This window comes from Magnolia sinica, chromosome 10 (genome assembly GCF_029962835.1).
Source record: "Magnolia sinica isolate HGM2019 chromosome 10, MsV1, whole genome shotgun sequence".
Lineage (NCBI taxonomy): Eukaryota > Viridiplantae > Streptophyta > Magnoliopsida > Magnoliales > Magnoliaceae > Magnolia > Magnolia sinica.
Window position 1 is genome coordinate 4,838,997 of NC_080582.1, and position 22,165 is coordinate 4,861,161.

At 38.7% G+C, this 22,165-nt stretch overlaps 3 long non-coding RNA genes and 1 other non-coding gene across 5 annotated transcripts; 3 read left to right on the forward strand and 1 right to left on the reverse strand.

Annotated features, from left to right (window-relative positions):
• Window positions 1-11,363: 11,363 nt before the first annotated feature.
• Window positions 11,364-11,470, forward strand: LOC131217841 (small nucleolar RNA R71). Its single transcript, XR_009157429.1, has one exon. It is a non-coding gene; the product is annotated as a small nucleolar RNA R71 (small nucleolar RNA).
• A 2,614-nt stretch (window positions 11,471-14,084) lies between these two features.
• Window positions 14,085-15,815, reverse strand: LOC131257818 (uncharacterized). Its single transcript, XR_009177647.1, has 4 exons — window positions 15,302-15,815; window positions 15,127-15,219; window positions 14,945-15,052; window positions 14,085-14,859 (listed from the first exon to the last, which is right to left on the reverse strand). It is a non-coding gene; the product is annotated as an uncharacterized LOC131257818 (long non-coding RNA).
• On the forward strand, window positions 15,814-16,838 carry LOC131257819 (uncharacterized). Of its 2 annotated transcripts, none has more exons than XR_009177650.1 (4): window positions 15,814-15,918; window positions 16,293-16,405; window positions 16,438-16,634; window positions 16,695-16,838. It is a non-coding gene; the product is annotated as an uncharacterized LOC131257819 (long non-coding RNA). The 2 variants fall into 2 exon arrangements; XR_009177649.1 differs by having other exon boundaries at window positions 15,832-15,930; window positions 16,299-16,405.
• A 110-nt stretch (window positions 16,839-16,948) lies between these two features.
• On the forward strand, window positions 16,949-17,690 carry LOC131257820 (uncharacterized). Its single transcript, XR_009177651.1, has 3 exons — window positions 16,949-17,056; window positions 17,317-17,443; window positions 17,577-17,690. It is a non-coding gene; the product is annotated as an uncharacterized LOC131257820 (long non-coding RNA).
• Window positions 17,691-22,165: the final 4,475 nt, after the last annotated feature.

Sequence of the window (22,165 nt, forward strand, 5' to 3'; positions counted from 1 at the left end):
TAAATCCAAAGATCAAATAGTAGAAATAATGGCTCAGTGATGTTTATTTGCCATTGAACATGTTCATAAAGTCCCACAGAATTGGATGAAGGGAAAACATAAATATAGCTTAATCCAAAACTTCCGTCTGTCTCCATAAGAAGTTTTCAATGGTAGGCATTATATCCCTAGCTTTGGATTTTCCTCATATTTGGGTTCATGTTTTAGAGCCGTGATGTCTATTTACCATTGAACATGTTTGTAAAGTCACACAGAATTGAATGAAGGGAAAACACAAATATAGCTTGATCCAAAACTTCTATCTCCATAAGAAGTTTTCAATGGTAGGCATTCTATATATCCTTAGCTTTGGATTTGTCTCATATTTGGGTTCCTGCCGTAAAACGAACTAGCAAAATGGATGAATAATATGGATAAAATAAGAGTTTGGTCTCTCTAGGTAATCTGAGTACCCAGTGGATCACCTTATATGTATTATATGTAAATCAAACCTATTCACTCATCAGGTGGTAATATTAAAATAAAAAATAAAAAATGTGGGATGGGCCACCTGATAATTGGATCTACTTTGTTTTTGGGATAATACCCTAAAATGAAATGGAAAAATGGACGGATGGCGCTGATACATATTGCATACATCAAGATGGGCCCCATGGTAAGGGCCACATCGTCTTGCAGGACAAAATTCTAATTACTATTGCAGGACAAACTTCCATGAGTAATATCGATGGTAAGAAATGATTACCGTAGGCACATATTCAACATATATACAAATGGTCTTTGTTATATGATTATCGAACTTATGTATTAATAATAGTCATTATCACGCCGTCTTCTACATTATAAATGGATGAGATTTGAATCACGTGTTTCAAGTAGGCGCGTGAGATGAGAAGTCCATGCATGCCTCTCACGCGAGCGAGTGCACTTACCATTCCTCTCTCCCTGTGAATACCTCCCTTCTGTCTTCTACCGTCGAGTCTCTCCATAAAAAGAAGTCTTGCTCTGCTCTAAATACTCACAATACAGTGGAATCATGGTGATTGGAATCTGGCGATAGCGTCCGTCGCACTGTCCAGAATCCCAACGTATCCAATACCGAATTCCTCAGATCCCATTCCGAAAACCCCAACGCCATTCCTGAGACCTCCATAGCTAAGCTTCTCATCTAAAGCTCCATACAAAAGCAGTTTTCACTCTAAAAGCGGTTTTCACTTCGAACCGGATGCAAGCGAGTGGGTTTGTTCGCTCGGTTTAAGATCTTCCTTTTAGCTTTGGAATGGAATTAGTTTGTCCAATTTTGGAAATTTAGTTTTTTTTTTTTTTTTTGTTTCTATTTTTTGATATATCTTATTTAGATAAGATGTTAAGAAATTCGCAGGAAGTGCGATTGAATTTCGATGACGGAAGCGGATTGGCTGGTGTACCAGGGGTGTACATGAACCGAGCTAGCTCGGTTAGCTCACTCGACTCGACTCGAAAAGCTTGATTCGACTCGGTTCGAAGCTGAGTTCGAGCCAAGTCGAACTGTTTTTTTGAGCTTGAAAATGAGTTCGAGCTGCCCTAGCTCAACTTGACTCAGATCGAATCCAGCTCGGATCAAACCAGTTTGGTGACTCGGTTACTTTGCTATTGATGTTGCTCATTAAGTGTTTAATGAAATTACTCAATGAAGTGTGGCTGGTGGCAAGGAAGGTATGTACATGTAAGACCCGTGTCCTAATCCGTACCGTTCCATTAGCTTCCGCGGTCCTTCCGGTCGAATTCCGGCAACCTTCGCACCGTATCCGACGTTTGCACGCGATCTTAAACCGGATCCCGCATACCTAAGTCAGTTCGAACCAAAACCTGTATCTTAGTGATCGCGTCGTCGCCGCGGTTCCAACGTCGCGACTTGCGCACCGAACCGATACCCAGGCCAGGAGATGTAGGCCAACGTTTGTTCCGAAGAAATGCCACGTGTTGCGAATATCGAGGGAATCTCTACGATATGTCCCATCAATCAATCAATCAATCAATCAATCAAGTACACTCCATACCTCAAGTACAAGTTAAGTACTACAACCCATCCCCACCTTTTCAAAAGTCCACTCTCTCTCTCCACCTCACCATTCCCTTTTACAATTTTCAAGCTCACCCATACCACTTTTACAAATTTTCAACCCAACCTATACCCTTCCTTACATCACCCCATCCATATCATTCCCATCACCTCATTCCCTCTCTCTCATTTCTTAATCTCCCAAAGCAACCCAAAATTCCAACGTCCAAACACTCTCCCCAAAGCCAAGTGTGGCCCACCCTCTCAACTCTCATCCTCACCATCAAAAGTCCATCAACCTCCATCAAAAGGCAAGGCAAGGAGCATAGAAGGCTAAGGGAGTAAGGAGGAGGCCTAGAGGTGGGTGATCCACCGTTGATTTCAACTTTTGGGCCCACTTGTTGGTGGGACCCATTATGATGTATGTATTGTGTTCATGAGGGGCCCATAGTGGCGGGGCCCCCCTCTATCTCACCGTATCTCTCTCTCTCTCTCTTCCTCTCTCTCTCTCTCTTTCTTTGTATGATGGTGATGATGAATGGGTGTGTGGCCCATCTGTTATGTGTGTCCTACCATGAAGTTTAAATTTTATCCATGCCATTCACCTTCATGTGGGACCCACCTAACGGATGTGTTGGATCTACACCATCCAGCCCATTAGCGGGCCCGGATGGAAGGGAAAATGCAAGTATCAGGCGATCCAAATGGGTGGGCCATGTACATGTGGGACCCACCATGATGCCCTGTTTGTCCATGCCGTCCAGTGTCTCTGGACGCTGGACGTGCTAGGGGAGTGGCTGCATAGAGTGCGTGTACTGACAGGATGTGTACTTACATGCTTTTAAAAAAAGGGAAAAAGGTGCCTTTGGGGTGGGCCACTCATGTAGGCCTCTCTTCAGATCATTTTAGGCGTTAAGCCAAAATTTGGGACCAATCCGATTCTCGGGCAGGCCATACCATAAGAAATAGCGGTAATACCGTTAAAAACTCACCTTGAATCTTCTATTCACCGAGAATATGTCACATATTGGCCTCATTTGGACGATCATGGGCCATAGAACCTAGTGGTCGGGTTGGATTTTTCGTACGCTGGCCCCACCTAGGAAAATCTGTAGAAAAACAGATTTTTAAAAAAAAAGCAGCCGCTGCTGCTGTGGACGCAGCAGCGTCCTGCGCTGGTGTTCACTCCCCAAGTATAGGGTTGTGATGTAGTAATAAACTCGGTGAGACGGAGGTCGAATCCCAAGGGACTGATACCTGTACGTAATCTGAAACTAGGTAGAAATAGAACTAGCCTAAGATAAAATCTAAATTAAATATAAATTGATGAATAATGGTGAGAGATTAATGTAAAAATTAAGAGAAATCAGAGAAAAGAAACTAGGGATTTAGAGGATCCACTTGTAGAGATCAGGGAGATCTTATGCCTGCTTCAAAAATCATGAAAATTAAACTGAACTTCCTCTGATATAATTTTAAAGAGATGAAAAGTATATGAATTAGAATGGATTCTATCACCAAACCATGCCCAAGAGACAAAGCAAACAACAAAATTAAACTAATTACAACCAATCAACGTGCTATGAAGGTTAGGAAGGGTATTGTTATCCTACCATGCCCAGGAGACGATGGTGAACAACAGGGCTTCCTGACGTCATAAACATAAAAGGAAGGAACATGCTCAAAGCCATTGCAGACCCATTGTAATTTTAGTCACAACAGACCATTAAAAACTAAAAACGCTCCCTTAAATAAACTATAATCGGTATCAGTTCAGTATGAATACAAAACACAAGCGAAAGAGTCCCCCATCACGCTACAAGCTTCACCTCTTAGCCCTAGCTAAGAGGTTCAGCCACTCATGGACATGATGAGGCTATAATCTCTGGAAAAATTCATAAACAAAAGAAACTAAAGAAGAAGAAGAAAAACTAGAACCCGTCTCTGCTCTTGTTTCTCTCTCTCTTCTTCTTGCTCCACGTCCCCAGCCTGCATCCCCCCTCTGGCGCTGGATGCCTCCTCACGTACCTCAAAAAATCGATTTATTAAAGCCAGAGGTAGTGGCGAATTTTCGCAGCCAATGCCGCTTGTGCAGGAAACACGCTGCATTTGGATGCAGATTTTGGACGACTGATCGTCTAGACTCGGGATCTGACTTCTTGGTGGGGTTCAAGATCCCCTACTTTATCATTTGAACGGTTTGGATCATTGATCCGATCGTGATTGATATCACATAAGGGTCCATGGAAGGCGGTAGCGTCCGAGCTCTGCTTGGACGCTCTACCTGCGCAAGACCTGCGCTGAGCTACTGGTGGGGCCCATGATCAGTGTCAGTGAGGAAATCTACTCCGTCCATTGGAATCACGTTGAAAAACTGGTCGGTAAGGGATTGTTTTGGATAGGTTTTGGTGTGGCCCATAGAATCTTTCTTGCTGCCGTCCGTCCTGCGTTTAAACCTTCATGTACATGTAACCTCTGAGGAAATCAAGAAGCGGGATAGGGGATGGTCAGTTTTGGATGGGAAACAAGGTGGATGGCTTGGATTTTCCAATCGGTCAGTCCTGGTGGGCCATGACGTTGCCCAATTGGACGCCATCCGTTAACGTAGCAGTGCCGAGGTTCTTTTGTTGCTGGAAATTGTGCATCCACACATGCCTAATCTCATGTGATTTTAGCTCAGGATTGGACAAGAGTGTGCCCTGAATAGGATGGACGGTCTGGATCCTTCAAATGACTGATGTGTGGGGCCCACTAACTCTTGCAAGACGGATAGAGTCCGTCCGTTACACGGACGCTGGCGGAAACAGAGTTCCGTTTCTATTCTTTGAAGAAGGATTGGTCAATGCGTGTTGACCAATCTTTCTCGGTCTGGTGCACTGCGAACGTGCACACCCATATGCACATTCGTACTGGTGTAGGGTCCACAGTGATGTTCATGGTCAATTCACTCCGTCCGTCCATTTTTCCAGCTTATTTAAAGGGTTGATACTTGAATTAAAGCATATTCAGGTACTAGGTGGGCCCCAGTTTGACAATGTATGGGCTGATCTGACTGTTGGGCCATTTCCACAGGGATCTAATGGTTAAATTTCGACGTGTACAGTTCATTTATGGTCTTTAGGCCCTGGATGAAGTTTTGAGTCGATCAGATGGTGGGAACATTGTGATCTTGCATTCTGGACGTTTTTCAGGCCTGTTTGAAGTGAGTGGCTAGAATTTCTCTGATATCTGGTGTGTAAATCCTCAATCTTGGTCCCATGGAGTCCCGTCCAATGCCTTGGTGATGCCAGAGCGTCAAACCCATACCATTAACATCCTTTTCAATCCATGCTCATCAATTCTTCTTGCATCACACAATTAAAATAGCCCATTAAAACAATATCATATGCATAATTCAGGTAATAACTGGGGTCTAATATGCAATATTTGACCCTTAACACAACCCTTAACCAGCATTTTGCTAGTCCTGAGCAAAGTATGCGAAAAATAAATTGAGAATTACCGGACTTTCTATAAACTCGAGTGATTTTTGAAAACAATCTAGAACTAGAAGTCTAAGATTCATGATTGTTAGGTATTACTTTCTCCTAGACTCAAGCACACAGTAAACTTCATAATCAAGTTCAAAGTATTACTCCATCAATTAGAAATATTCTAAACATTGAGTTCCATGAGTGTATAGTGTAATCTCGGCTCATCATCATTAAAATTCACTTCTTTATTTCAGGATATCATTGGTAACCAACAAGATAATTCATGATAACCAAAACTTAAACCAAAACTTGCCTCACAGATCATCTTTTCATTTTTTTAGCTTTTGATTTTTCTAGTAAAAGTAACGCCAAGAAGGGGAATCAAATCCTCACCTATAGGGAGCAAACCTATGGTGAAGACTGTACACCCAACTTTTTTTACATATCATCCATGGGGAATTAAATCTACACCTATAGGGAGTAAACCTATGGTGTAGACCATTCGCCCAATCCTTTCAATTTCTCAGGTTGGTTCCTTTCAAGCTTAGTGATCACCAAGTTAATCCTTTAATATCGAACTGAACCCTTAATGTGCAAGCGAGATGTGTTTTGTGAAATCATGACTCAATCAATATTTAAAACCTCTAACCATGGATTAATAGTTCGATCTTAACTATGAAATCTAACAAATAGCTGAATCCAAGAGTTATAAATTTTCAATATCACTTATCTTGTAATTCTAAATCCAAGATGGCCGTCAAAATCACTTCGAATTCATACGAAATTCTACAAAATTTTAAAAATTTTCACAATTTTCGCGCTTAAGACCAAGAAAAAGAAAACACCGATTAGGAGACCTAATCTCCCACCCCTAACCTAAAATCTACATTGTCCTCAATGTAAAAGATATGCTCGCAATGTACATGAGACAATGAAAGTAAATGAGAAGTTATGGGAAGATTGTACCTGGATAAGGGATTCAAGAAGTTTTTATACAAAGATCTCAACATGAAAGCAAGTCAGCACAAGAGAGAAACCAACAAAAGAAAACTATCCTAAAATAATGTAGAAGACAAATTAACCTAGAATGGCATAAAGCAAACTACCCTAGTCCTATGAAAACAGGAAACCTACCTATACCTCCATCAGACTAGGAGATCAATCCTGGTAAACAGGATCAGTTAGAGGTATGGACATGTCCTCTAAATCAAATTTCTTGACAAATGACTTTAAGTGATGTCCATTTACTTTAAACTCCTTGCCATTGTCAGGATCTCTTATCTCAACGGCCCTATGAGGATACGCAGTGATCACAATGTAAGGGCCAGTCCAACGAGATCGAAGCTTACGTGGAAAGAGATGTAATCGAGAATTATATAAAAGGACTTTCTGACCAGGTGTGAATGATTTCCGTAGAATACGTTGGTCATGAAACGCCTTCATCCTGTCCTTCTAGATTCTCGAGTTCTCGTATGCGTCGTTCCGGATTTCTTCGAGTTCATTCAACTGAAGCTTGCGTAGCGAGCCAGCATTGTCCAGATTGAAATTTAATTTTTTGATTACCCAGTACGCTCTATGTTCCAACTCCACAGGCAAGTGGCAAGCCTTCCCATAGACAAGTCTAAAGGGAGACATTCCAGTAGGGGTTTTAAACGCAGTATGGTAAGCTCATAAGGCATCGGTCAATCGGATTGACCAATCCTTACGATTAGGGTTAACTGTTTTCTCCAAAATGTGTTTGATCTCCCTATTAGAAATCTCAACTTGCCCATTTATCTGTGGGTGATATGGGGTGCTCACCTTATGAGAGATACCGTATTTCTTCATTAAACTCTCGAATGGCCTATTACAAAAGTGTGAGCCCCCATCACTAATGATAGCTCAAGGCATTCCGAATCGGGAAAGGATGTTCTCTTTTAGGAATTTAATGACCATGAGATGGTCATTATTCTGACACGGAATCGCTTCAACCCATTTAGTGACATAGTCTACAGCGAGCAAAATATATAGATTTGCAAAAGATTGGGGGAATGGTCCCATGAAATCAATGCCCCAGCAATCAAATGCCTCGATGATAAGAATGGGATTCAAGGGCATCATATTTCGATGGGACAACGCTCCCAATTTCTGACAACGCTCACAAGCTTTGCAAAACTCATGAGTGTCCCTGAACATAGTGGGCTAGTAAAAACCACACTGTAAAATCTTGGCCGTGGTCTTTTTGGCAGAAAAGTGACCACCACAGGCCTGTGAATGACAAAAGGAGATGACACTCTGATGCTCATCATCTGGCACACATCTTCTCAGGATTTGGTCTAGGCAATATTTAAATAAATATGGATCGTCCCAGAAAAAGTTACGTACCTTGGTAAAGAATTTCTTCTTATCTTGTGCAGTCCAATGTGTCAGTATGGAACCTGTGGCAAGATAATTAACGATATCAGCAAACCAAGGTGAATGGGAGACTCTGAACAGTTGTTCATCAGGGAACATATCATTGATATGGGTCAGAGGTATTAAGGCGAGAAATATGATCGGTCACTACGTTCTCTACTCCCTTTTTATCTTTAATTTTCAAATCAAATTCTTGGAGTAGAAGGATCCATCGTATCAGGAGGGTCTTAGAATCATTCTTAGAAAGAAGATACTTAAGTGCCGCATGATCTGTGTAGATAATGATCTTGGATCCGATCAAGTAGGACATAAGTTTGTCCAAGGCGAACACTACGGCTAAGAGTTCCTTTTCCGTAGTTGAGTAGTTCACTTGGGAAGGATTTAAAGTCCTATTCATGTAATGAATGACGTAAGGCCTCTTATCTTTTCTCTGACCTAGAACCGCTCCAAGAGCATAATCAGAAGTGTCGCACATAAGTTCAAAAGGAATGCTCCAGTCGGGTGGTTGTATGATGGGTGCACTAGTCAACATGCCCTTAAGCTTGGTGAAAGCTTCTTGACATGGCTCAGTCCACTCGTATGGTGCATCCTTTTGAAGTAGATTACATAAAGGATGAGAGATGAGACTAAAGTCCTTTATGAATCTTCTGTAAAACCCAGCGTGTCCTAAGAAGGATCGCACGTCCCGTATGTTCTTGGGTGGAGGTAGGTTAGAGATAAGATCAATTTTTGCCTTATCCACCTCGATTCCTTTGGACGAGATAATATGTCAAAGGACAATTCCCTTATGAACCATGAAATGACACTTCTCCCAATTAAGTACCAAGTTCTTTTCTTCATATCTTTTCAGGACACATTTAAGACTCTCTAAGCACTCGCTGAAAGATGAACCGAAAATAGAAAAATCATCCATGAAGACCTCTAGATATTTTCCCACCATGTCAGAAAAGATACTCATCATATATCGCTGAAAGGTAGCAGGGCCATTACATAATCCGAATGACATCTTTCTGTAGGCAAAGGTGCCATAGGGACATGTAAATGTGGTCTTTTCTTGGTCCTCAAGGGCGATTTCAATCTGATTATAGTCTGAATACCCGTCAAAGAAACAGTAATAGGAATGACCAGCTAGCCTTTCTAAGATTTGATCAATAAAGGGCAAAGGGAAGTGGTCCTTCCTCGTGACGGTATTCAGCTTCCTGTAGTCAATGCACATTCTCCAACCAGTAGTAACTCTTGTTGGCACGAGTTCATTATTAACATTGGCTACGATGGTGATCCCGGACTTCTTAGGAACCACCTGAGTTGGACTCACCCATTGACTATCGGACATGGGGTATATGATACCCACATCCAATAGTTTAAGAACCTTAGCCTTAACAACTTCCCACATATTTGGATTTAGTCTACATTGTGATTGTCGAGTGGTCTTCGCATTATCCTCAAGATATATGCGGTGAGTACAAATCGAGGGGTTGATTCCCTTGAGGTCTGCTACCGTCCATCCATGGGCTCCCTTATGCTCAATGAGAGTAGCTATGAGCATACTCTCCTGTTCTTTTTCCAGGTGGGCATAGATCACCACCGGGTATGTCTCATCTTGACCTAAATAGACATATTTCAAATCAGAGGGTAAAGGTTTTAGGTCAAGCTTCGGTGGCTTGAGGTTAGACGGTAGAGGCACTACATCCGTTTGGGACAACTCTTCAAATTGTGGCCTCCACCAGTTAACTTTAAGTACCGGTGCAGTATCAAGCAAGGCACACGTCTCCCTAATCATGTCGTCATCAAAATCATGGGAGTGTGCCAGGCACGCCTCTAGAGGGTCAGAGGATAAGGTCAGAGGTGTTGTATCTTCCACGAAAGAGTCAAGTATGTTAATGTCATGGAAATCGTCATCATCCTCTAAGTTCCTGCCATTATTGAAAAAAATGTTTGACTCCAATGTCATATTCCCAAAAGACATAGTCATGACACCATTCCTGCAATTGATAATTACGTTTGAAGTGGCAAGGAATGGGCGACCAAGAATGACAGGAATCTGAGTGTTCATGTTATTGATGGGTTCGGTGTCCAGGATGATAAAATCTACAGGGTAGTAAAATCTTTCAACTTGGACCAACACATCCTCAATTATCCCTCTTAGTATACGAACAGAGCGATCAGCAAGTTGTAGTGTGGTTAAGGTGGGTTTTAATTCACCCAAACCTAACTGTTTGTATACCGAGTAGGGAATCAGATTAACGCTCGCTCCTAAGTCAAGAAGTGCGTGATCAATTCGATGGTCCCCGATTACACATGATATGGTTGGACTACCGGGATCTTTGAATTTCTGTAGCACGTCTTGCTTTAGGATGGCACTCACTTTTTCGGTCAAGAAGATCTTCTTTTGAATACTCTGCCGTCGTTTGGTCGTGCATAAGTCTTTCAGGAATTTGGCATATGAAGGTATCTGTTTTACGACATCAAGTAGATGAATGTTGACTTTCACTTGTTTCAACACCTCTAGGATATCCTGAGAGTTGGAGAGAGATTTTGGTGCGATCAACCATTGGGGAAATGGAGCAACTGGCTTTTCTATAAGTTCCGGTTCCAATTTTTGTGAGGCATCAGTAGATCCATCATTATTGTCCTCTTCCGGTTCTTGAGGCTTTTCGGGCCTAACCGGAAGGGTTTTATCAATGATCTTCCCACTCCTAAGAGTGGTGATGGATTTAGTGTGCTCCATTTAATTTGAAGAGCTAAGATTACTTATCTCGTATTGCGGTTTAGGATTGGGGAGCGGTTGTGCAAGAAGCATCCCCTTTTCTATAACTGTCATACATGAATCCATCTTTTGCATAAAATCTCGTATTGCCTGGGTCAGCTCTTGCATGAAATTTTGAACCGGTTCTTCTTGAGGTTTCCCCTGATTTGGATTTTGATTGAAGAAACCTTGAGGAGTAGCAGTTTGTCTATTTCTCCAACTAAAGTTTGGATGATTTTTCCAACCAGGATTGTACGTATTAGAGGTCGGTCCATTGAAAGGTCTTTGATAAGTATTTACGACATTGAATTGTTCATTCAACACTTCTCGAAAGGCAGGTATTGTAGGACAATTTTCAATTGTATGAATGTTGCAATCACAGATGCCACAAACACTTTCATTAACCTTATCCTTCTTTCCTTCCATAGCCTCAACTTTTCTTATGAGTGTATCCACTTTATACTTGAGATCATCCTCTTCTTTCAAGAGATACAATCCACATTTCTCCTTAGATTGAATCGGCCTAGACGTGGTGTTCGATTTTGGGTAATAGTCCCATGATTGTGTTTTTTCAGCAAGACTATCGAGGTAATCCCATACCTCGTCGACATTTTTATTAATGAATTCTCCATTACACATTGTCTCGACCATTTGGCGCATAGAAGATGTCAGTCCATCGTAGAAAAAATTTGTAATGCGCCACGTTTCAAAGCCGTGTTGTGGGCATGAACTGACCAAATCCTTGAACCTTTCCCAACATTGGTAAAATGTTTCATCCTCCTTTTGGGTGAACTTCATGATTGCTTTTCTAAGGGTAATCGTTTTATGATGTGGAAAAAATTTCTTTATAAATTCCCTCTGCATATCATTCCATGTGCCAATAGATCTAGGTGCAGTGAATGTAACCACGTCTTAGCCTTCTCCTTCAAGGAAAAAAAGAAAGAGTTTCAGCCTGACTATGTCCTCAGATACATTTTGAAAATATAAAGTGGCTATGATCTCATCAAACTCTTTCAAATGTAGATATGGTTCTTTAGATTCAAGCCCATGAAACTTAGGAAGGAGTTGGATAACCCTGTCTTGATGTCCATATGTCCTATATTTTTAGAAAAAATCATGCATGAGGGCGTACTCAGCCCCGCTGGTTGTAAATAATCTCGTAAAGTACGAGGCGAGGGTGCTTGATGCATCTCATTCTCATCCTGAATATCCTCCACCCTGGGTTGAGGTCGAAGAGGTTGGTTCTCAGCCATCACTTCAATTAACTCAGGGAATTTCGAGTGGTGTTTAGTCCTGCGATGTATAGTTAACCCCTCAACCAATCCTCCTTCAGTCAAGAGACGTCGAGTGTTGTCACGGGCCCACTTGGGCATGAAACACTCACAATCGTCAATCAAATTCGAAACCTAATCCTAAGAAAGGAAAAAAAAATCTAGAAAGAAAGAGAGGGTTGGAAAGAAGTTACCAAATTGGAGTTCCTAAGTTAAAAACCTGCAAAAGAAAACAAAACAAGTCAGTTTCTAAGAGAAGGTCTAAAATTAAAAAATCCTTAAAAAGAAAGATAGAAGTAAACTAGTTTCTAAAAGAAGAACTTCCTAAAAGAAAGAGGAAATTTAAAATAAATTAGGAAAGTCCTAAACTAGAAAGTAAGTTACTAAAAGAGATCTGAAAAATAGAAAGTAGAGAAAAAGCTTACCGAATTAGAAATTTCTATCTTAAAAGCCCTACAAAATAGAAAGTTAGTTTCTAAAAAAGGAAAGTTCCCTAAACCTAGAAGCTAAGTTAGTTTCTAAAAAGAAGACCCAGAATTAGAAAGTTTCTAAAAATAAACTATTTTCTAGAAAAAGTAGAGGAATTAGAAAGGGATTACCAATTTAGAAGTCTATGTCAGGATCCTACAAAACAGGAAAACAGGTTAGTTTCTAGAAATCAGAAAAACCTAAACCTAAAAAAAAAAAAAAAAAGACCCTTTGAAACTAAAAGAGTACAGGCAACCAAACCATCCCTTAAGGCAATTTATCTTGGATGATGTTCACTCCCCAAGTATAGGGTTGTGATGTAGTAATAAACTCGGTGAGACGGAGGTCGAATCCCAAGGGACTGATACCTGTACGTAATCTGAAACTAGGTAGAAATAGAACTAGCCTAAGATGAAATCTAAATCAAATATAAATTGATGAATAATGGTGAGAGATTAATGTAAAACTTAAGAGAAATCAGAGAAAAGAAACTAGGGATTCAGAGGATCTACTTGTAGAGATCAGGGAGATCTTATGCCTGCTTCAAAAATCATGAAAATTAAACTGAACTTCCTCTGATATAATTTTAAAGAGATGAAAAGTATATGAATTAGAATGGATTCCATCACCAAACCATGCCCAAGAGATAAAGCAAACAACAGAATTAAACTAATTACCAACCAATCAACATGCTATGAAGCACTAGAAGAAATCCCACTTTTAGCGACAAAAATTTTCATCGCTAAAAGCCATTTTTTCGTAGCTAAATAGTTTTAGCGACGAAATTTTTCGTCACTAGATTCGTCACTAATACACCGCCACAAAAGAGTTTCAGCAGCGAAAAAATCGAATCGTTGCAAATAGATGCTTTTTAGCGACGAAACTTTTCGTCGCTAAAAAAACTGTATAGGACTTTTAGCAGCGAAAATTTTCGCTGCAAAAAATAATCGTTCCACTTGTAGCAACGCAAATTTTCGTTGCTAAAAAATTTGTAGGAGACTTTTAGCAATGAACATTTTCGCTACAAAAAATAATTGTTCCACTCGTAGCAACGAAAATTTTCGTTGCTAAAAAATCTGTAGAAGACTTTTAGTAGCGAACATTTTCGCTGCTAAAAATATTCATTCAACTTTTCGCCACGACACTTTTCGTCGCTAAAAAAATACTGCAAGATTATTAGCAGCGAAACTTTTCGCTAAAAATATTCATTCAGCTTTTCGCCACGACACGTTTCGTCGCTAAAAAAATACTGCAAGACTATTAGCAGCGAAACATTTCGCTGCTAAAAATATTCATTCAACTTTTTGCCACGTCACGTTTCGTCGCTAAAAAATATTGCAAGACTATTAGCCGCGAAACATTTCGCTGCTAAAAATATATTTTCTAGTTTTAGCACGAACAATTTCGCAGCAAAATATACTTTGCAAGACTTTTAGCAGCGAAAGTTTTCACTGCCAAAAATATAAATTTTCGCTTTTAGCGACGAAAATTTCGTCGCTATAAATATTTAGAAAATTATTAGCAATGAAAATTGTCGTAGCTAAAAATTGTTACAAAACTTTTAGCAGCGAAAACTTTCGTCTCTGTATATATTTTCAAAAGACCTTTAGTAGATTTTCGTTGCTAAAAGTCTTTTTTTTAAAAAAAATGTCTAATACAAAATTCTGTACAAAATACCTAATAGACACCCATTGCAATATATTTCATCATATTCATCCTGATATACCTGTTATATCATCATATTCATATTCACATCCTAATATACACCTGTTATGTATCATATTTTTCCTGATGTACACCTATTATATCATAATACACCTGTTAAATTTCATCATCTTCACATTCAGATCCATCTAACCCAAACTAGTAAATCCATCCAAACATAAACTACATACATCCAAACACAAACAATCTTATACGCATCATATTCATTTACGCATAAATACATATAAGTTTAACATCATAAATAAAAAAGAAAAAATCATAAAGATGAAGGCGAAGGTGGTGGGGCATCAGTGGGTAAGAGTGCAGCGAAATCTTGAAACATCTTCATCATCCGTCGCTCATGCTCCACCCGCATCTCCTCCATCTTCCTCTCCTGCTCCTCCCTCTGCCTCGCCAGCTGATCCTCCATCTTCCTCTCCTGTTCCTCCCTCTGCCTCGCCAGCTCCTCCATCATCTTCCTCTCTTGCTCCTCCCTCTACCTGTCCAGCTGATCTCTGATGTCATCGACGACAACCCGTAGCTGTTGAACCCCTCTCTCTAAGGTATCAGCTTAGCGTGTGACGCTGTCGCCAACGACGATGGATCGACTGGAGGCAGCTCTAGCGGGTGTCATGAGCTTGGCACCATGGCCAAGCCCACACACATATCCAGAACGGGTGCCAAGCACCTGACTCAGGATCTCTAGCCACTCTGCTGAGCACCATCGGGAGTGGGCTGACTACGTAAGGTGTCCATCTCCTCCTGTAATAAAAATATATGAATTTTCATAATAAATGACATTATTATAATTTAATGCAATTAAAATTTACAATGTAAGAATTTTTACCCAAATCTCGCTGGCTCTAGGATGTATCCAAGATCCACTCGCCTGCCGACAGTGAGTCCCTTTGTAGAAGTCTATTGGACCGAGCTCCTGGCCAGTGACGGAATCTTGCTGCGGAATCGAAAGAAAAATAGAGTTAATATAAATACATGGAAATAATATATAAATTATCAGTAATTTCATACCATATCGTAATGAAGTCGTACAAATGACTTTGAACCAGCTACGTGGTTCACTTCTAACTTTCTCCTGTTATCGAAATTTATTTTGCTCCTCTTCTGAACACATTATACATAATGCATTGTTATTAATTGTGAATTTAATTATTACGTTAAGATATCATAAATATATAAATATTACCTGAAAAAAATCAGAAGAAAACCTATCACAGAGTATCCGCCAGTCCTCATGGGTCACGTGAGGCGGTGCGGACTGTGCGGGCTCCTCGTGGCTCACGGACCGCTTGTACTACTGGTATAACTTACCGCAGTAAGCCTTGAACCGCTCCTTCATCATGTCGTCGACGGCATAGGAGATGTGCGGAACACTCAAATCTAAGTGAAATTTATCCTGCAGTTTCATAAATAATAGATTAAGGCAATAAACTTATTAAGAAAATAACTTAGTCGTAAATGAACTTTTATAAAATAAATTAGAATTCATAAGTATAGGTTTAGGTTTAGGTTAAGGTTAAGGTTAAGGTTAAGGTTTAGGTTTAGGTTTAGGTTAAGGTTAAGGTTAAGGTTAAGGTTAAGGTTTAGGTTTAGGTTTAGGATAAGGTTTAGGTTAAGGTTATGGTTTAGGTTTAGGTTATAGGTTATAGCTATAGGAAATTGAGAATAGGTTAAGGTTTTAGGTTTATGAAATCGAGTTCGGGTTCGGGTTTAGGTTTGGGTTTTCAAGTTTAGGTTTAGGTTTAGGTTAGGGAGTTGAGATTAGGATTTGGTGTAGGTTTAGGTTTAGGGATTTGAGAATAGGTTAAGGTTTAGGTTTAGGAAATCGGGATTGGGTTTGAGATCAGGTTTAGGCTTGGGTTTTCAAGTTTAGGTTTAGGTTTAGGTTAGGGAGTTGAGATTAGGTGTAGGTTTTGGTTTAGGAATTTGAGAATAAATTCAGGTTTTAAGTTTAGGTTTAGGTTATAGGTTATAAGTGTAGGTTATAGGTTTAGATTTAAGTTAGGTTATAGATTAAGGTTTAGGGAATTGAGAATAGGTTAAGGTCTAGGTTTAGGAAATCGGGTTCAGGTTCGGGATCGCATTTAGGTTTGGGTTTTCAAGTTTAGGTTTAGGTTTAGGCTACGGAGTTGAGCTTAGGATTTGGTGTAGGTTAAGGTTAAGGGATTTGAGAATAGGTTAAGGTTTCGGTTTAGGAAATCGGGTTCGGGTTCGGGATCGGGTTTAGGCTTGGGTTTTCAAGTTTAGGTTTAGGTTTAGGTTTAGGTTAGGGAGTTGAGATTAGGGTTAGGTGTAGGTTTAGGTTTAGGGATTTGAGAATAGGTGTAGGTTTAGGTTTAGGGATTTGAGAATAGGTTAAGGTTTAGGTTTAGGAGATCAGGGTCGGGTTCGGGATCGGGTTTAGGCTTGGGTTTTCATGTTTAGGTTTAGGTTAAGTAGTTGAGATTAGAACTAGGTGTAAGTTTAGGTTTAAGGATTTGAGAATACATTTAGGTTTTAGGTTTAGGTTTAGGTTTTAGGTTTAGGTTTAGGTTTAGGTTTAGGTTTAGGTTAAGGTTATAGGTTTAGGTTAGGTTAAGGTTTAGGTTATAGGTTATAGGTTAGCTTTAGGGAACTAAGAATAGGTTAAGGTTTAGGTTTAGGAAATCAGGTTTGGGTTCAAGATCGGGTTTAGGTTTGGGTTTTCAAGTTTAGGTTTAGGTTTAGGTTAGGGAGTTGAAATTAGGATTAGTTGTAGGTTTAGGTTTAGGGATTTGAGAATACATTTAGGTTTTAGGTTTAGGTTTAGGTTATAGGTTTAGGCTTAGGGTTTAGGTTATAGGTTTACGTTTAAGTTAGGTTATAGGTTTAGGTTTAGGGAATTGAGAATAGGTTAAGGTTAAGGTTTCGAAAATCTGGTTCAGGATTGCGTTTAGGTTTGGGTTTTCAAGTTTAGGCTTAGGTTTAGGCTATGGAGTTGAGCTTAGGATTTGGTGTAGGTTTAGGTTTAGGGATTTGAGAATACATTTAGGTTTTAGGTTTAGGTTTAGGTTAAGGTTATAGGTTTAGGTTTAGGGTTTAGGTTATAGGTTTACGTTTAAGTTAGGTTATAGGTTTAGGTTTAGGGGAATTGAGAATAGGTTAAGGTTTAGGTTTAGGAAATCGGGTTTGGGTTCGGGATCTCGTTTAGGTTTGGGTTTTCAAGTTTAGGTTTAGGTTTAGGCTAAGGAGTTGAGCTTAGGATTTGGTATAGGTTTAGGTTTAAGGATTTGAGAATAGGTTAAGGTTTCGGTTTAGTAAATCGGGTTCGGGTTCGGGATCGGGTTTAGGCTTGGGTTTTCAAGTTTAGGTTTAGGTTTAGGTTTAGGTTAGGGAGTTGAGATTAGGGTTAGGTGTAGGTTTAGGTTTAGGTATTTGAGAATAGGTTAAGGTTTATGTTTAGGAGATCGGGGTCGGGTTTAGGCTTGAGTTTTCACGTTTAGGTTTAGGTTAAGTAGTTGAGATTAGGACTAGGTGTAAGTTTAGGTTTAAGGATTTGAGAATACATTTAGGTTTTCGGTTTAGGTTTTGGTTTAGGTTTTAGGTACAGGTTATAGGTTTTGGTTATAGGTTATAGGTTAGCTTTAGGAAAATGAGAATAGGTTAAGGTTTAGGTTTAGGAAATCAAGTTCGGGTTCGAGATCGGGTTTAGGTTTGGGTTTTCAAGTTTAGGTTTAGGTTTAGGTTAGAGAGTTGGGATTAGGATTAGCTGTAGGTTTAGGTTTAGGGATTTGAGAATACATTTAGGTTTTAGGTTATACGTTATAGTTTTAGGGAATTGAGAATAGGTTAAGGTTTAGGTTTAGGAAATCGGGTTCGGGTTTGGGATCGGGTTTAGGTTTGGGTTTTCAAGTTTAGTTTTAGGTTAAGTAGTTGAGATTAGGATTAGGTGTAGGTTTAGGTTTAGGAATTTGAGAATATATTTAGGTCCTAGGTTTAGGTTTAGGTTTTGGTTTTGGTTTAGGTTATAGGTTATAGGTTTAGGATAAGGTTTAGGTTTAGGTTTAGGTTATAGGTTTTGGGATTTGGGAATAGTTTTAGGTTATAAGTATAGGTTTAGGTTAGGTTATAGGTTTTGGGATTTGATAATGGGTTTAGGTCTAGGTTATAGGTTTTGGTTTAGGTTATAGGTTATAGGTTTAGGATAAATTTTAGGTTATAGGTTTTACGATTTGAGAATGGGTTCGGGTTTAGGTTATAGGTTTTGGTTTTGGTTTAGGTTATAGGTTTTGGGATTTGAGAATGGGTTCGAGTTTAGGTTAAAGGGTTTGGTTTTGGTTTAGGTTATAGGTTTTGGGATTTGAGAATGGGTTCGAGTTTAGGTTATAGGTTTTGGTTTTGGTTTTGGTTAAGGTTATAGTTTATAGGTTTAGGTTTAAGTTAAGGTTAAGTTTAGGCTATAGGTTTTGGGATTTGGGAATAGTTTTAGGTTATAAGTATAGGCTTAGGTTAGGTTATATGTTAAGGTTTCAGGATATGTTATAGGTTTTGGGATTTGAGAATGGGTTCGGGTTTAGGTTATAGGTTTTGGTTTTGGATTAGGTTATAGGTTTTGGTTTAGGTTATAGGTTATAGGTTTAGGATAAGGTTTAGGTTTAGGTTTAGGTTATAGGTTTTGGGATTTGGGAATAGTTTTAGGTTATAAGTATAGGTTTATGTTAGGTTATAGGTTTTGGAATTTGATAATGGGTTTGGGTTTAGGTTATAGGTTTTGGTTTTAGTTTAGGTTATAGGTTTTGGTTTAGGTTATAGGTTATAGGTTTCGGATAAGGTTTAGGTTTAGGTTTAGGTTATAGGTTTTGGGATTTGAGAATGGGTTCGGGTTTAGGTTATAGGTTTTGGTTTTGGTTTAGGTTATAGGTTTTGGTTAAGGTTATAGGTTATAGGTTTAGGTTTAGGTTAAGGTTAGGTTTAGGTTATAGGTTTTGGGATTTGAGAATGGTTATAAGTATAAGCTTAGGTTAGGTTATATGTTAAGGTTTAGGGATAAGTTATAGGTTTTGGGATTTGAGAATGGGTTTTAGCTTAGGTTATAGGTTTTGGTTTAGGTTATAGGTTATAGGTTTAGGATAAGGTTTAGGTTTAGGTTTAGGTTTAGGTTATAGGTTTTGGGATTTGGGAATAGTTTTAGGTTATAAGTATAGGTTTAGGTTAGGTTATAGGTTTTGGGATTTGATAATGAGTTCGGGTTTAGGTTATAGGTTTTGGTTTTGGTTTTGGTTATAGGTTTTGGTTTATGTTATAGGTTATAGGTTTAGGATAAGGTTTAGGTTTAGGTTATAGGTTTTGGGATTTGAGAATGGGTTCGGGTTTAGGTTATAGGTTTTGGTTAAGGTTATAGGTTATAGGTTTAGGTTTAGGTTAAGGTTAGGTTTAGGTTATAGGTTTTGGGATTTGAGAATAGTTTTAGGTTATAAGTATAGGCTTAGGTTAGGTTATATGTTAAGGTTTAGGGATAGGTTATAGGTTTTGGGATTTGAGAATGGGTTCAGGTTCAGGTTATAGGTTTTGGTTTTGGTTTAGGTTATAGGTTTTAGTTTAGGTTAAGGTTTAGGTTTATGTTTAAGTTATAGGTTTTGGGATTTGGGAATAGTTTTAGGTTATAAGTATAGGTTTAGGTTAGGTTATAGGTTTTGGGATTTGATAATGGGTTTGGGTTTAGGTTATAGGTTTTGGTTTTGGTTTAGGTTATAGGTTTTGGTTTTGGTTATAGGTTATAGGTTTAAGATAAAGTTTAGGCTTAGGTTTAGGTTATAAGTTTTGGGATTTGAGAATGGGTTTGGGTTTAGGTTAGAGGTTTTGGTTTTGGTTTAGGTTATAGGTTTTGGTTAAGGTTATAGGTTATAGGTTTAGGTTTAGGTTAAGGTTATAGGTTTTGGGATTTGGGAATAGTTTTAGGTTATAAGTATAGGCTTAGGTTAGGTTATATGTTAAGGTTTAGGTTTAGGTTATAAGTTTTGGGATTTGAGAATGGGTTCGGGTTTAGCTCAGATCCAACTCTTATCCATCTCTACAATGAAAAGACTAGAGTCAGTCTACGGAGATAGCTTTAAGATTAGGATATGTTATAGGTTTAGCTTATATGTTTAGGTTTATGTTAAGGTTATGAGTTTAGGTTAAGGTTATAAGTTTAGGTTTAGTTTATAGTTCTAGGTTTTGGGTACGGGAATAGGTTATAGGTTATGGGATAAGGTTTAGGTTTTAGGTTATAGGTTAAGGTTCGGGTTCGGGATCGGGTTTACGTTATAGGTTTAGGTTATAGGTTTAGGTTATAAGTTTAGGTTTAGGTTTTTAAGTTTAGGCTTAGGTTTTTAAGTTTAGGTCTAGGTTTTGGTTAATGTTTAGGTTTAGGTTATAAGTATAGGTTTAGGTTAAGGTTAAGGTTATAAGTATAGGTTATAAGTTTAGGTTAAGGTAATAAGTATAGGTTTAGGTTTAGGTTATAAGTTTTAGGTTTAGGTCATAGGTTTAGGTTTAGGTTATAGGTTTAGGACATAGGTTTAGGTTTAGGTTATAAGTTTAGGTCTATGTTTATGGAATTAGGTTCAGTTTCGGGTTCGGATCAGGTTTAGGTGTTCTCTAGTATTATCTACTATTGAACCTAGTATTATCTACTACATACTAGTAACATACAACTTATATTGGGGCACCATACCATAAGCTACAAGAATTTCATGTCCCCCTAACCAAGGTATCCTCCATTGATAACATATATATATATATATATATATATCATAAGTTGTTTATTTTCATTTACATTTGCAAATACATTCATCATCCCTCTAAGAAAATTGAAACAAGTACTGTCAGTCTATGACGAACAGTTGAAAAGGAAAATCATGCATCTTATCTTACCCGAACATAAACAGCGGTTCCCACCTTCCAGGGACCCTCGTTCAACATCCGGATAGCTCCGACGCACATCTGGGTCTGCTCCAATATTTTCTAAGCTAATACAATGAAATCCTAAATTAGTTACTCATCCAAGGTTGGATAGATTGTAATACTTTCATATTCCCATTTAAACGTCCACGCCGAAAATCCGGCAGCATCTCCCCATGCCTCTCCAGATAAGTTTATCTTACGTTACATTCTGATGTCAAATATCTAAAGCAATGTAAAGATATTTGGCATTGGATATGGAACGGAAGAAACATATCCAGAGAGAAATGAGGAGATGGACCGCGGATCAGGCATGAACATTGAAATAGATTATATGAAAGCATACTATCCATCTAACCTTAAACTGTCCAAAATGGGACAATTTAAGCGATTTCTATGCCACCAAAAACACACCATATCTATGTATGGCCCCATAGAAATCCTCAAACGAGTAACTAATTATCTAACTTACAAAACTATAAATTACAAGTTAAAACTACAAACTAACTAATCACAATAATAATTTAAGGCAAGAAAATGTAGTATACAAGCTCATTAAGGTTTGCAAGGACAATTATATGCAACAGAAGGCAATGAAACAATATAAGCTGCATTAGTAACAGAGGGAGATCATTCATCAAAGGGAGATCATTCATGTCAAGGGATGAACCTAAAAATGAGATTGATCCAAAGCCCAAGTTATCCTTTCCAAAACAAAAAAGGAAACGTTCACCATTGAGATCTTTTTAGAGCTGGCCATGATGTTTATATGCCATCCAAACCATTTTAGAGGGTTATTACCACTCAAATAAATTATAGCCACAAATATCATACTGATACAAAACTTCCCTCACCCAAGGCATTTAATCCCCATTGTTAGGCACAAATATGATACTGACACAATACAAAATATAATGTGTCGAAAGGTTAGATAGCACACTCATGCACCTCGGTTAATACTAGTCTAATCTCTCATGTTTGTTTTTCATTGGAGATATCCATAAATTTGCCAAATTGCACCACAGTTAAATGAGGAAAAAAAAGATTATACAAACAGTTTATCCAATGCCCTACAATTGCTATAATTCTCATCCAAAGGATTCCTAGCTTGGCCAGTTATGAACTTTGAACTTGCTAAATCCAAATCCAA